Raw genomic sequence first — 13721 nt, forward strand, 5'->3', positions numbered from 1 at the left:
GGCACTTGTGGCAAATGCACCCATTCGTTAATTAGGTTAATTGGGATTCTAATTAATTTTTTTCAAAGTATAGCCTCACCAGGTTGTAGATATTGATATATTTATTCATTTCACAAAAAAAAATAAAAATAAAAAACAGACGATTTTCATGAAATTCGCCCCTTTGTGAAACGGTGACGATATCATTGCGTCATGCTGACTAATCATTATGTCGTTTACGTCACGGACATAACAATGACATTTTAAGGGATGTTATAGAGTCATTTTAAACTGCCAAAACAGCTAGCTTGTGTGCATGTCCACGAACACATTTTGTTTGGTGGTTGTGGGGTAGGTTTTCTGCAGATGTGGTTTCATTGGGTGAAAAAAAGCTCCCAAACAGGTGTGAACATTTCCATCAAAAGATGACAAAGTGGAAGTATATGTGTATGCATCAACAAACATATGTACGTTTTCTTTCCCATATTTCTGTTTCTAGTAATTGCTGTCGAACTCTGAGTATCATACCATTTGCGCCCAGTTAACCAATCACGTCAACTAGTGAAACAAGAATGGGTAGCGGAAGCTCAGTAGCTGGACTAAACACATGGAGCCCAAATGCCGACGAATGTGACTGTAGGTGTGTACAATGTGGCGTGACACTCATCTGTGAGCTGGTGGCCAGCACGGGGCAAGGCACTTACGCATTTATGAAGCAGGCTTTGGGAACAGAAACCGTCACTTCGAATTGGAGCGTGGGGGCAAGTACTGGGATGGGGGGCTCACGTTCAGTCGTAAAAGGTGAGTGGCTCATCACTTACCTCCGTAAAGGCGGCTACAAGCATATGTGCACCGATTGTTTCAGGAAAGCCTTTCCACAAGATTTCAAGGGTATTCTCCTGTCATCTGTTGGTAAAGCCAAGGTGATCAATTCGCAGTACCAATGGCTTCAGATGAGTTACGGAAAGCAATAATTCCTGAATTCATATTATCTGTCAATTTATATCTATCGTGTACACCCTTCTGTGATTCCCGGCGACTAAAGTTGATTTACATTTTGAGGTAAAACGTTGTAACGTAAATTAAACGATTGTCGTAATCAAGTGTGTTCACATATACTATTATGGATAATACATGCAACGACAACAAACACTCGGAAAAAAAGACCCTCTCAGGAGACCATTTATATCCACGAGTTTATTATTATTTCAGATTTAAAATTAGCATACGATATTAAAGCGGTTTTTTTCCCTCATGTGTTAAGCAGTGAGTTTCCGTTGTGGTAGGCATTAGTTAAGATCAGGCGCGGTTCTTGGGGGGGGGGGGGGCTGGGGGCTTTAGCCCCCCCCCCCCCCCCCCCCCCCCCCAAAAAAAATGTCTAGTCTCTCCCCCAACAAAAAACATTCCATAAAACATGGCAGTGGCAAATGCTAAAAGGTTACGTCAAATGCGAACGGTTGCCTCAAAATACATAGTCGTGAGAAGGTGGCCTTTGTACACTATTAGTTAATATAGTGTGCATGATTGAAGGATTTTATTTTATTTGAAAATATGGTACGACCCCCTCCCCACACACACACACGCACACATGCAGGAACACCCAACGTGTGTTCACCGTCGATCGTGGACCTCCTATTGCCCCTCTTTTGTTTGTACTCCAACTTTTTAGCAAGACTCCCATATGTTTTGAACACGACCCCAATCGCGGACGTATGCTGGGAATCGTGGACGATATTGTTCTCTTTTGTTCCCTGGTATTTTTCGTGCACGGTTTGAAAAGATGAACATGTACACGCCCAACTATTGATTTCCGTAGGTCTAAGTGTCCGGGAAAAAAAACGGTCTACATTTCATCACGCCTCCCCGCAAACACAATCTGGATCTACCCCTGCTAGCCCCCTAAAATATAGGCCCTAAAACTGCGCCTGGTTAAGACAAGTCTTCGCCTTGCCCGCTACGCGGGAGGCCAAGAAAGCGGCTTTGCCGCCTTTCGTCCGCTTCCAGGTCGAGAGGTGGCTTCTCCGCCTGTCACAATCTTCGCGGTCGAGCGCCCGCTTTGTTAAACGAAGATCCAGTGATTCAAAGGTTAATCTGAGGAACATAATTGTGAATTTTAAGGAAGAACGAAACTCTAGGTATTATCATTTGATGAATGAAATTAAAGGTTAACGGGTTAGTTGGTGATTTGAAGCTGCGAATTGACTAAGGTTAATAAACATAATTATGGTAGTACAATCCTCAGTGGAGTGTTCGAGTTAAGATCACTAAATGTTTGAAAAGTAATACAGAAATCGAAAATGGGAAGAATAATTTGAGAATTGAAGGTTTTAGAATATAAACATTTGAAGGATGTATACAATTGATGTTTTAATGGGTTTGTAGTGATCAACATGGTACCATTCAGTAAGTGAGACACTTTCGCAATTCATTCTTGATATCGTAGGCTATTTTATAGAGTAGGGCCTGCATTTTCTGGGCACATTGATTATTGAATTTTAGAGTCCCAAATAGTTTGTGTACAGTTCAATGTACAATCCACTTTCGATTTTTCATATCCATTTGCATAATTGCGAAATTAAAAATTTGTTGAAGAATACTTGAAATTTTTGAAAATTGTCCTGTAAATCCACTCGGTTACTTGAGTGTCATTTTTGCAACATGATTTGGGAATTGTCAGTTCTGGTGGTAAATAAGTGAATTCTACCTGAATATATTTTGAGAACCCAATATCAAGTGTTTTATTTGTCTTTGATCCCATGCACGTGGTATGTTCAGTTCACATGACAAATGTACGTTATTAACCTCCAAGTAGTGGAATGACATATACTAGTCAGTAATTTGGGGGAAAGTGTCGAAATACTATAGGAAAACTAAAACAAAAAAAATTGGATGTGTTGGTTAAACGCCAATGAGAAGTGAAAATCACGTGAAATTTGTATTGAAACTCTTGTATATCCAATTTGATTGCAATCATGCACAACGCATTATATAAATAAATGCTTTACTGTCCAAATGTAATCGTAAATTACCAAAAAGGTTATCCGGATGGTCCATCTTTTCTAGAAGCATGAAAATAGGAGAAAGGAAATGCTACTGTTGAATTTCAGGAAAAAGAGTCGCTCAGAAAAGTATTATCAGATTGCTTAAGGAAGTAGGTAGGAATATTAACTAGTACATTTAAATTTAATCAGCATAAAGCCCTAAATGCTCACCTGACGATCATTATTTGATAAGTCATAACCTATATAGATTTTTGCGCAACTTTATATGGTAATCGGAATAATGGTTTACAAGAATAACTGCTACTGATGTGTACGCAGGTAGCTGAGTTCCACATTTCATGATAACTTTATCTAGATTCTACTCAATTCAAAGACTAAAGAAAACAATTTTGTGTTATCACTCGGCCATTTGTTACTCGAAGAAAACAAGAGTAAGTCATGCATACGAACTGTTATATTTTGTTCAGTATAGATATGTTTAAACAATCTTGTTTTCGATTCTTGTTTTCAATTATATTGCGGTTAGTAATCGTTGTCAGCGGGAATGGTGTCAAGTCGATCACAAGTCCCTGTAAGTCCAACACAAGTCCTCTGGCCCCAATTCAAATCACAAGCTATTCAAATGAGCTTTGACAAAGGCATTCCTTTGTTATTGTTCATCCACTGTTATTTGTGACTGGAATAAAAAAAACCAATAAAAAAAAAAAAATAGCGATTACCTTGTGATGGACTCGACTAAATTCCTGGTTGTCAGCGATTACTTTTCACAAGTATATTGCTATTGCTAACATCAACGTCATATTTCCCGGAAAAATAAGTTTACATTTATTACACAATGTTTTATATCGCTTTAGAAAATACATTTTTAATAGTTCACGGCAACGACGTTAATGTGAAAAGAAGTTAAATGCATTGTGTAAAATTATGGATGTAGTTTGAAATGCGTAGTATATAGAATTTGATTAAAACGCTGTTTGTAATAAACGAGCCAGAAAAAAAGATGAGAACAATATCAACCGACAATAATGTTTTTTTGTCATGTTGTATTTGTCTTGAGTTAGGCTAAGGTGAATAGGCTTGGATGGGCTGGGCTGGGCTGGGCTGGGCTTGGTAGATTGGTTTGGGTGGGTTTAGTTGGAAAGGGCTGGGCTTATTCATCATTTGAAAACCATGACAAAACTTGATCTCGGCAGTGAACACGCAATACATTGCTAGTTGCATAATAGTAATCATCAGGAGCGGATCCAGGAATTTTCGCAGGCGGAGGTTTTCATCACAAAAATAATCTGAAATGTAGACAGTTTTTTTTTCTTCGGACACTTGCCTCCGAAACTCAATAGGTGGGGCGGGGGTGGGGGATGGGGGGGGGGGGCTAGTAACATACAGTAAACTAAACCGGCGCTCTCCAATCCCCAAGGAATCACATTTACATAAGATGGACAGCAGCTGGCAGTGGCTGACTGGCATTCAATCAAGATGTTTCACGAGGTGTGATGTCAACGATGTAAATCCGGCTTGAAAACGCCTTTCCACACCCGAAGTTTAATCGGTTTTATACGTATTACGCGCTTGTGTTTATTCATGTTCTCCACCGGGTGCCTAGGAATGAAAACAAATGTGTACACGTGAAAAAAAAAGAAGGAATCTTGGTACTTGGCACCTCCTGGCTTAATGCTACCATGCGCAAATATCCCTTCTCCTTTTCAACTCTGTTGACGAATCTATGTTTACTAGGTTTGCATTATTCAGTTGAGTTCCCTACAACACAATTAAAAGTTTGAAGACACGCATGTCGTCATCAACGGTTATTTAAAGCTGCACATGTATGAATGTTTAATCTCGACCACCTTCACCTATTCTCCCTAGAATTATTTACATTTGTTGTCGTTATCGATTAAAAAAATAATGGTTTACACAGATAACTACTGGCTTGTACATAGCTTATTTTCACATTAATTAAATAACTTCAACACGTTTACATGTACCTAAGTTCCCTGAAAATAACTAGGCTTACATGTACAGTTGTATACAGTTTTGTTCGAGAGATAGCAAATTAAAGTCTTATAGTGCAACTTGACGTCACACTTTTACTTCATATATCATCTAATTAAAGGTAAGTCATTGCAAAAACATTAAAAAAAACATGAATTTGTGACTGAGAAACATTGTCACTTTTGTTAGGAAATACTTTGATGAGTCAAAGGCAAAGTGAGGGGTTTTGAACCCTCCCCCCACCCACTTGGAGCAGGTGCTGTTTGACAACGATGGAAGAAGCACTATTAGCTGCTAGAGGGCGCACCGCACTGCCGCCGCCGTTATCTTACCACCGTTGCAGTCGTCTTCTGTGCATGTACATATGCTGCCATCAAAAGGACTTCCCGTTTTTAATTAGTAGGCGGACGACATCACAATGGGCTTCTTAGCTGTCTCTACAATCCACCTGGCCCCACGCTGGCGCAAGTCCTGAGCGTTCCATTACCGACGTTCAAGTCATCCCCGCTATTTTGTGTATAAAAATGATACATTTAGAAAAAAAAGAACGATTTTTTTCTCAACACGGTGCTGTTTTCCCTTGTGCCCCCCCCCCCTCCCAGAGGTTGTCAATTTTTTTATTTTCTTATTTGTTTGATCAGTTTTTTTTTTAGTCCCACAATTTGACCGTGGTGATGTGTATGTAGCCTATTTTCGAGTAGTATAATATGGGTGTAAATGGCGCCACCAACGTCAAAATAGTGCGGTCAAACATTTGGAGCAACATTTTTTGAAAATTCAAAAAAAAAAAAAAAAAAAACAATAATTGTGAGCTCCCCCACCTCAATATTGATTGGCAAAGTACAACAGGTAAATTAAATTGCTAGGGTTATATCAAGCAAAGCATGTCATCATTCCTTCCAACATGGCTGGTAACCATTAAGCACAGCTGAGAATGAAATCAGTTACTAGTGCAAAAAGTGGACCATGCGGATATTGACATGTGAGTCAGCAAATTTGACATAACTTTTGACCAGAACACCCAAATAACACAGAAAAAAATAGGATAGGGAAGAAAATGTCTTTTCTAAATCTATGAAGCGAATTGAACCCATTGGATATTTTTTTTCACCCAAGACATGTATCGCCTTCGGCTCGGGTTATATTATCAGCACCCAGACTTCAAGCGGTTTTAAACAGAGTGATAAAAACCTCCCGACAGGGTGACCGTAAGGTCATGGCCAAATTCTGCTCAATGCACTTCAAAATTCTGTCAGATTTATCAAAAATCTGCCAAATTGCCTAGAAATTACTCGAAATACACCATAAACACTTAAAATCACAGGCAGATTTGTAGTATATCTATTACAAGTAATATATATTGCAAGGTTTTTATGACTGTTGTGTTAACTTAATTTTTAACCATTTTCAAATTTTATTGAAATGTAAATTGAACCGCAATTCGCCCTTCACACTAATAATAATAAACATACAAATAAGCAGGTGAATCGTTAGTTTTCTTAGTGCTAAATTTGTTTAGTTTGCCATAAAGCTAACTCAAGTCTGACTTGCTCTCTTGTCTTGTTATTGTTACTGTGTCAACCTGTTTCACTTCAAGTCTTGAAGTTCACTTCAAGTGTGCCTGGCAGAAGGCGACAATGCCCGTACTCCCTGTACGCGCGAACGCCAACACGTTCTCAGCAAAAGGAATGAACCTGAGATTTAAGCATTTCCATCGAAAATTAACACAAGTTGCTCTAAACATTATGATTCAGACGTTTTACAAATATAAAATGTGTACTACATATCTATGATACGCGTAGGAGAAAATTGGATTCCCAATACACGTGGGGGAAAGTTTCGTCACCCGTTTTCACGAAGAGCAACATAATTATATCAAACAATGCCATTTTTTCGATTTCGATTTTTTCACTGTTTTGCTATAAAGCATTGTACTTAATCATTTCGTTCAAAACGCGTTTTGTAGCCCAGTTTGAGTATTCCAGGACGTAATTTCTTCAATCCATTAGTGATTTTGTTTGATCTTTTACAAGTAATATATATTGCAAGGTTTTTATGACTTTTGTGCTAACTTTTTAACCATTTTAAAAATTTTATTGAAATGTAAATTGAACCGCAATTTGGCCTTTATAAAAATAATAATAAACATAAAAGTATACGCAGATGAATTGTTAGTTTTCTCAATGCTCAGCTTGTCAGTTTGCCATAAAGCGAAATAAACTCTTGCTCTCTTGTGTTATTGTTACTTTATCAACCTGTTTCACTTCAAGTCATGACAATAGATTCCCTACCTCGCACACATTTCTGTGGAGTAGGGATATTTATTTTGAACAAGCCATTGTTTACATCCCATTCCTCTGGTTTTCCTTTCCATTTTTGATTGAAAAACACGTCCATCATGTGCAAGGGCTTTGGTCGTGTGTTAATACTTCTCTGTGGAAGTTTATTTTTAACCCATTTGCACTGCATTGTACCTGTATGTATTCCTTGAAGAATGCATAAAACTATAGAGTGCTGCAGCAGTTTGGGGCAGTAACAGTTTAAGGCGTAACAAGCTGATCGGCACTTAGGAGGCGATAACGTGAATTTATGGATTAATAACATTATGTTTTTAAGTTTAATACTTCTGTCATCTTTAATGTGTTGAATTACCCAGAATATCCACATGTCAAAGTGTTTTTCTAGTATTATGATTACTTATTTTGGCTTGTTACTACCTGTTTCAGTATTTGTTAAACAAAGAAACATTTTTGTTTTCTGTTTCTTTCTTAATTTGATTGATTAGTCAGGCAGATTAATGACATGACATTGATTCCCGTGGGCACCGAATTAATTAGAACATGTCACCAAGCTAGATACCTTAATTAGACCCACAGGAACAAGAAAAACCAAGCAAAATATTAAGTGCTGCAGATGGCGGCCATCTTGAATTTCAAAACGACCGCCATTTAGGGATTCTTTTTGGCAATTTGTCAACCTCTGAATGCCATATGACATCAATCTTGGTGGCTTTCTACTCCCAATTGTTTTTGTAAAAGGTTGAAATTTGACAGTTTAAATTTTCATCAGAAAATATCACATGCTATACGCTTAGCGACAATGACACAGGGGCAACCATTTTTGAATAAATATTGCGGAAAACAAATATAACTTACTCTGATCATGTGAGATGTAACTACTTCCTTGTAAGTCTTAAAATTAATGTGGCCTGACGTTGCGAACTTAGCAAGTTCTTCTTCAGAGGCTAAAACAGAAATGACAGAGGTACATACATTAACATGGGGGTGCACACAAACATGCAGGGCTGAAAGAAGAAACACAAAAGGAGGATTAGGTGTGAAAGGTGTGGAAAGATGCAGGGGAAGGTGGATGAGAGAACAAAGAAACAAAGGGAGATGGCAAACCACAAGGGGTCTTGTGTAAACAGGGGAGGGACCAGAAAGGGGAAGGATCAAAGGTCACAGGGAGTGGGAACGGACAAAAGAGTGTGAGAGTGAAGGGATGATGTGGGGGGGGGGGACAGTATTGAGGTGGAAAGGGATGAAAGATGGGGGAAGATGGGTAAACACAAACAAGGAAGACCAGATGGATTATCTGTAACAGAAGACAATGGAGGAAGAAAAGGATTAATCATTTCCAAGTTGGATGTTGAGACCATGTGGTTGAATAGTTCGAAGACGATTACTTCCTTGTAAGGGTAGGTTTTGCCACCTAAGTCAGCTTTGCATTCAGAGCCAGAGTTATTGCATTATGAAACTTTAACCGGTGGCCATTTTGAAATCCAAGATGGCCGCCCTCGGCAAAAATTTCGAAATTGCCAACATGATTTTGTTTTGTTTTGGGATCTTCTTATCATTCAGTTCCCATGGGACATTATAGGCTCCCGGACTATATATGCACACGTGCATAAACTATGGTTTCATGATTATTATTGTTTTTAGTTTTGCTTATTTTTTTTTGTAATTTGAGCAACTTTCTATTTCAGTCCGCATATAAATCAAAGCAAATTCCATTTTGTTCTTCACTATTTTTTTGTAATGAACACAAACACATTTTTTGGTTTGATATATTCTCTTTTTAAGAATTCTGTCACACAAATCAAAAAAGTGATTAAGATTTAAACAAAAATAATAACAACCACACGATCATATCCGAATACAAACTGGCCATACAAGATTAGGGCACAAACACGGAAGTGTGTGATAAAACCAACAAAAGAAAAATAAATTATTGATTATTTAAAATGCATAAATACCTAAGACAGTTCACCCATGCCTATTGGTCGAGAGCCCGTCGTGTGGCCGGTTTTAAATGGTTAATAAAAACCTGGCTGGTTCATCTTATAAAACACTTTTTCAGTGTCACATGAAATTTAGACCACTATGAAATCCGGAGACAGTACTTTTTTATTGGTGGAACGTTCACAATCCTCACGTAGGCATGCGCAACCAACCTATCGCCGTTTGCAGTTAGCCACGCCTTTAGACAACCCTATGTAATGTTGTACGGGTAAATGTTGTTTGTCTCAGATTTTGCGCGTTCCGCGTCCATTTGTATATCATGTTATTGGACAATATTTCACAAGCTGCGTTTTACGCGATTTTACCGTGATCGGTCAATGCTCGCGCTATGGGCTCCGTGCGCTAAAAAGAGGGCGCCCTTTTACCTAGCAACGACGTTTCATGGGCGGGACATTTAGCTGGTTGAAGCGCACCGTTCCTTGTGTGTGACACACGTACGCCAGGGGATTTGTACTATGAACACGCAGTGGTATGTACGGCCGCGCGTCGCGGCAAAATTGCAGTCAGGCAAGATGGCGTCGGTCGGTCACCCTCAACTGTACTTTCTTTGCCTGCGAGGGGGTACTTGTGAACGGAGCGCATACCGGCAAAGCTGCCTTTTACGTCACATTACGCAGTTCGCGCAACGCGTGCGCGCCATTTCCATAATAGGAGTTGTTTAAGCGGCCATTGCATAGTTAGAGGGATGTTTTGTTAAACGAAATAGTTGGAAATTAATAATTTTACACTTGTTTCAAGTGATTTTGAGTTTTATTTTCCGCTCGGGTGTTTATCAACATCCAGGCTTCAACCGGTCTTTAACAGGGTGTTTAAAACCGGCCAGGCACATATTCCATTAGTGATGTTCAGACTGAGATGGGAAATTACTTGTTGACAACTCGTTAGATAGGCGTATTTTGTCCGTGACTTTCAGTGGAACTCCATCGGCGCAGCTGGTTAGAGACTAGTACGTATACGTAATCGGCCGGGTTGCGACATATCTAAAGCCCCTGTCACACTTTCGCGTATCCTAATTCCTTATGAGTTCCTTATCAAAATTTTTCAATACGCAGGCGTACGCTCAAAACGTCGAAATTTTTTGAATACTTTGACTTATGTGCGACGCACATCTAGCGTACAAGTAACGAATTCAGCGCATCAATCGCGTATGAGATGCGTATGAGTTGCGTATGCAGTGCACAACATTATTTTTCGGGCTGCGAATAGGTCAGTATGCAGTGCGCATGCTGAGCGTATTCCGGACGCACCCGACTTATGCCGACCACATGCCTGACGCAATACGTCGGCATTCGCTATGAGTTCGTTCAGCGTGCGTTGTATCTGCGCTGCAAGTACGCTATGTATACGTCCAATTATAGGCGGCTCAAATGCTGACGGGGTGCGTGCCGGGAGGTCAGCGTATTACTGCGTATGAACCGCTTATCCCCCACGAACACATAGCGTACTCGTACCGTGATCGACAGATGCGGGACCCATGCGCTGCGCATTTATAACTTATGACCTGCGTAACAGTAGTTTTGTGCATGCCCAAAACTATCCGGCGTACTGGGCCGTACCATGCGTATGCCTGCGTACATAAAACTTACACAAAACGATAGAGATGCATATGAGGTGCGTATTGTGCGTACGACTGCGCATGAAAAAAAAATGTCAATGCGCAACTCATAAGGAATTGGGATACGCAGAAGTGTGACAGGGCCCTTACGACTTGACAATTACCGTACGTTCTCGCACAGTTATTCATATACCGGTATGCGTGCAGCGCAATACATATGCAGTGCATTTTTGCGTTGAGATTCAATGGCGCACCGCTATGCACATGAGGACTCATTCGTTCCGTTACACGGGGAGTTCTTCTCAATACGTCGGGGACATGTTTGCAGATCTGGCGACGTTTTAACGACTAAATGCACTCAGCTTGGTCAATTGTGTACATAAATAAGTAATTAGAATGATCTTCCGTGGCGGCCTAGAATATACGTTGGAACCTGAACCAATCAGAGTGCTCGCAACGAATTCGCTAGCGATTCAAAATACTCGCAACGTTGTGTACAATTGAAAACGAAATTCGCCAAGTCGGTAATTGAACATCAACAGTCATCATTATTTGGTCTCGGAACCAGACTACGCGCCTTGCAGCGATATTTTGCGTGCGTGGAGCTTGTACCCGGTATCGCACGCAAAACAATCACCGACTTGGCACCAAGATGGGGCTAGACTTGTATTGCGGTTTGTGAAGGACAAATTAACAGGTTATCCGCAGATTGATCTCTCTTTTTTGTTGCTGATTCGAGGAACAGCAATGCAGCAAATGTGAAGCAGTTTATCAAAAAACTGGCCTGTCTAAATATCACGCCTTTTTTTCTGAGTTTCAGGCGCCCAAAATACACAAAGTTTGTTTTTTTTTCGAGAAAAAGGAAACATAAAAGTTCAAACAAATTAATATTAGGATAAATAAAATCGCATTTAACATCTTTAACGGTACAGTCCATCATTTGCAGCTATCCAAAAAGTAACTGACACAATTACTATTGTAAAAAAGCATACTTGGTTTCAAGATAGTAAGGACATTTAACTCCCGTGACATTATTCTTTCTGGCAAGCTGTCATTTTGAAGAAAACAGTTGAAGAAGGCTATTTACAACGATGTGTTAGTTCGTTAGTTAGTAGTTCGTTTTTTAATCCGGCGAAGTGCGCGAAATCGTTGACACTACGCATCCGCGCGCGCGGTTGCTGAAATTCGTCGGACGAGTGCGTGGCATCGCGTAGCTGCAATCGGCTCAGTGAGAACGTGTCTGGGACGCTGAATTTAGGCCCAATTCAAAACATGATTCAGCTTTTGAATTGAAATCAAGAATTGTTTTCTCGGAGTATACAGCATTCACTGGGCTAAAACGTTATCAGGTTAGTTGTATAATCAACCTTCTTTAGATTTTGAGCACTTTTGTTGCTTGAACGGAACAAAGAGCACAAATTACAAATATTTCACCTTTAATGATTAGGCTTACTGTTTATCTTTGCCGGATAAAACTAATATCAAATATTCTATGTGTCGATAATAGACGATTTACACCATTTCAACGCGGCGAAAAATATGATGTATGCAAGATTAATGCACGGGTATGCTTATATTCTTAGATTCAGAGGCGCTAAGCTTACAAAGAAACGGAACATCTCCCAATTTTATCCCGAATGACATTTGAACTGGACTACTTCATCGAGATAATGAACTGGCTTATTGCCAATATTTTTTTCCAAATGTAAACTTGTATTGTGCCACATGACGATCGCTTTCGGTTTCTGATTTTCGCAGGCGGAGGTTTTCATCACAAAAATAATCTGAAATGTAGACAGTTTTTTTTTTCTCCGGACACTTGGCCTTCGAAAATCAATAGGTGGGGCGGGGGGGGGGGGGAGGGCTAGTAACATACAGCTAAACTGGCATTCTCTAATCCCCAAGGAATCACATTTACATAAGATGGACAGCAGCTGGCAGTGGCTGACTGGCATTCAATCAAGATTTTTCACGAGGTGCGATGTCAACGATGTAAATCCGGCATGAAATCGCCTTCCAACACCTGAGGTTTAATCGGTTTTATACGAACAACGTGCTTGTGTTTATTCATGTTCTCCACCGGATGCCTAGCAATGAAAACAAATGTGTACACGTGAAAAAAAAAGGAATCTTGGTACTTTGCACCTGCTGGCTTAATGCCACCATGCGCAAATATCCCTTCTTCTTTTCAACTCTGTTGACGAACCTAGGTTTGAGTTCCCTACAACACAATTAAAAGTTTGAAGACACGCATATCGTCATTAACGGTTATTCGAAGCTGTACATGTTTGAATGTATAATCTCACCTCCCCATATTCCCCCTAGAATAATTTACATTTTGTCGTTATCGATTTAAAAAGATTATAATTTACACAAATAACTAATGGCTTGTACATAGTAAGCTACAATTCTTCTAAAAAAAATGTTTGTTATCACTTAATTAACCATCAGTTATCAGAAAACAAATCATGCATTAAATTAAATTAACTGTATTAGTAGATATGTGCTATTAATCAAAACAATCTTGTTTTGGACGCTTCGGTTGTTTTTAATAATCGTTGTCAGTGGGGATGTAGTGGAATCAATCACAATTCACTGACAGTCCCCGCAAGTCGGTCACAAGTCCTCCGATTCAAATCACAAGTTTTACAACTGAGATTTGACAAAGATATTTCTTCATTACCTTTCGTCTATTATTGTGACTGGCCTTGAGACTGGCGTTGTGACTGGACTTGTGACTGAAATTGTGACTGGCCTTGTGACTGCAGTTGTGACCGAGCTTGTGACTGGACTTGCGGTTAACATGTGATGGACCCGACTACATACCTGGTTGTCAGTGATTGTTGTTTTGTTGTATATTGCTATGTCTAATTAATATGTAAACAATACCAT

Source organism: Patiria miniata, unplaced genomic scaffold (genome assembly GCF_015706575.1).
Source record: "Patiria miniata isolate m_02_andy unplaced genomic scaffold, ASM1570657v1 HiC_scaffold_29, whole genome shotgun sequence".
Taxonomy (NCBI): domain Eukaryota; kingdom Metazoa; phylum Echinodermata; class Asteroidea; order Valvatida; family Asterinidae; genus Patiria; species Patiria miniata.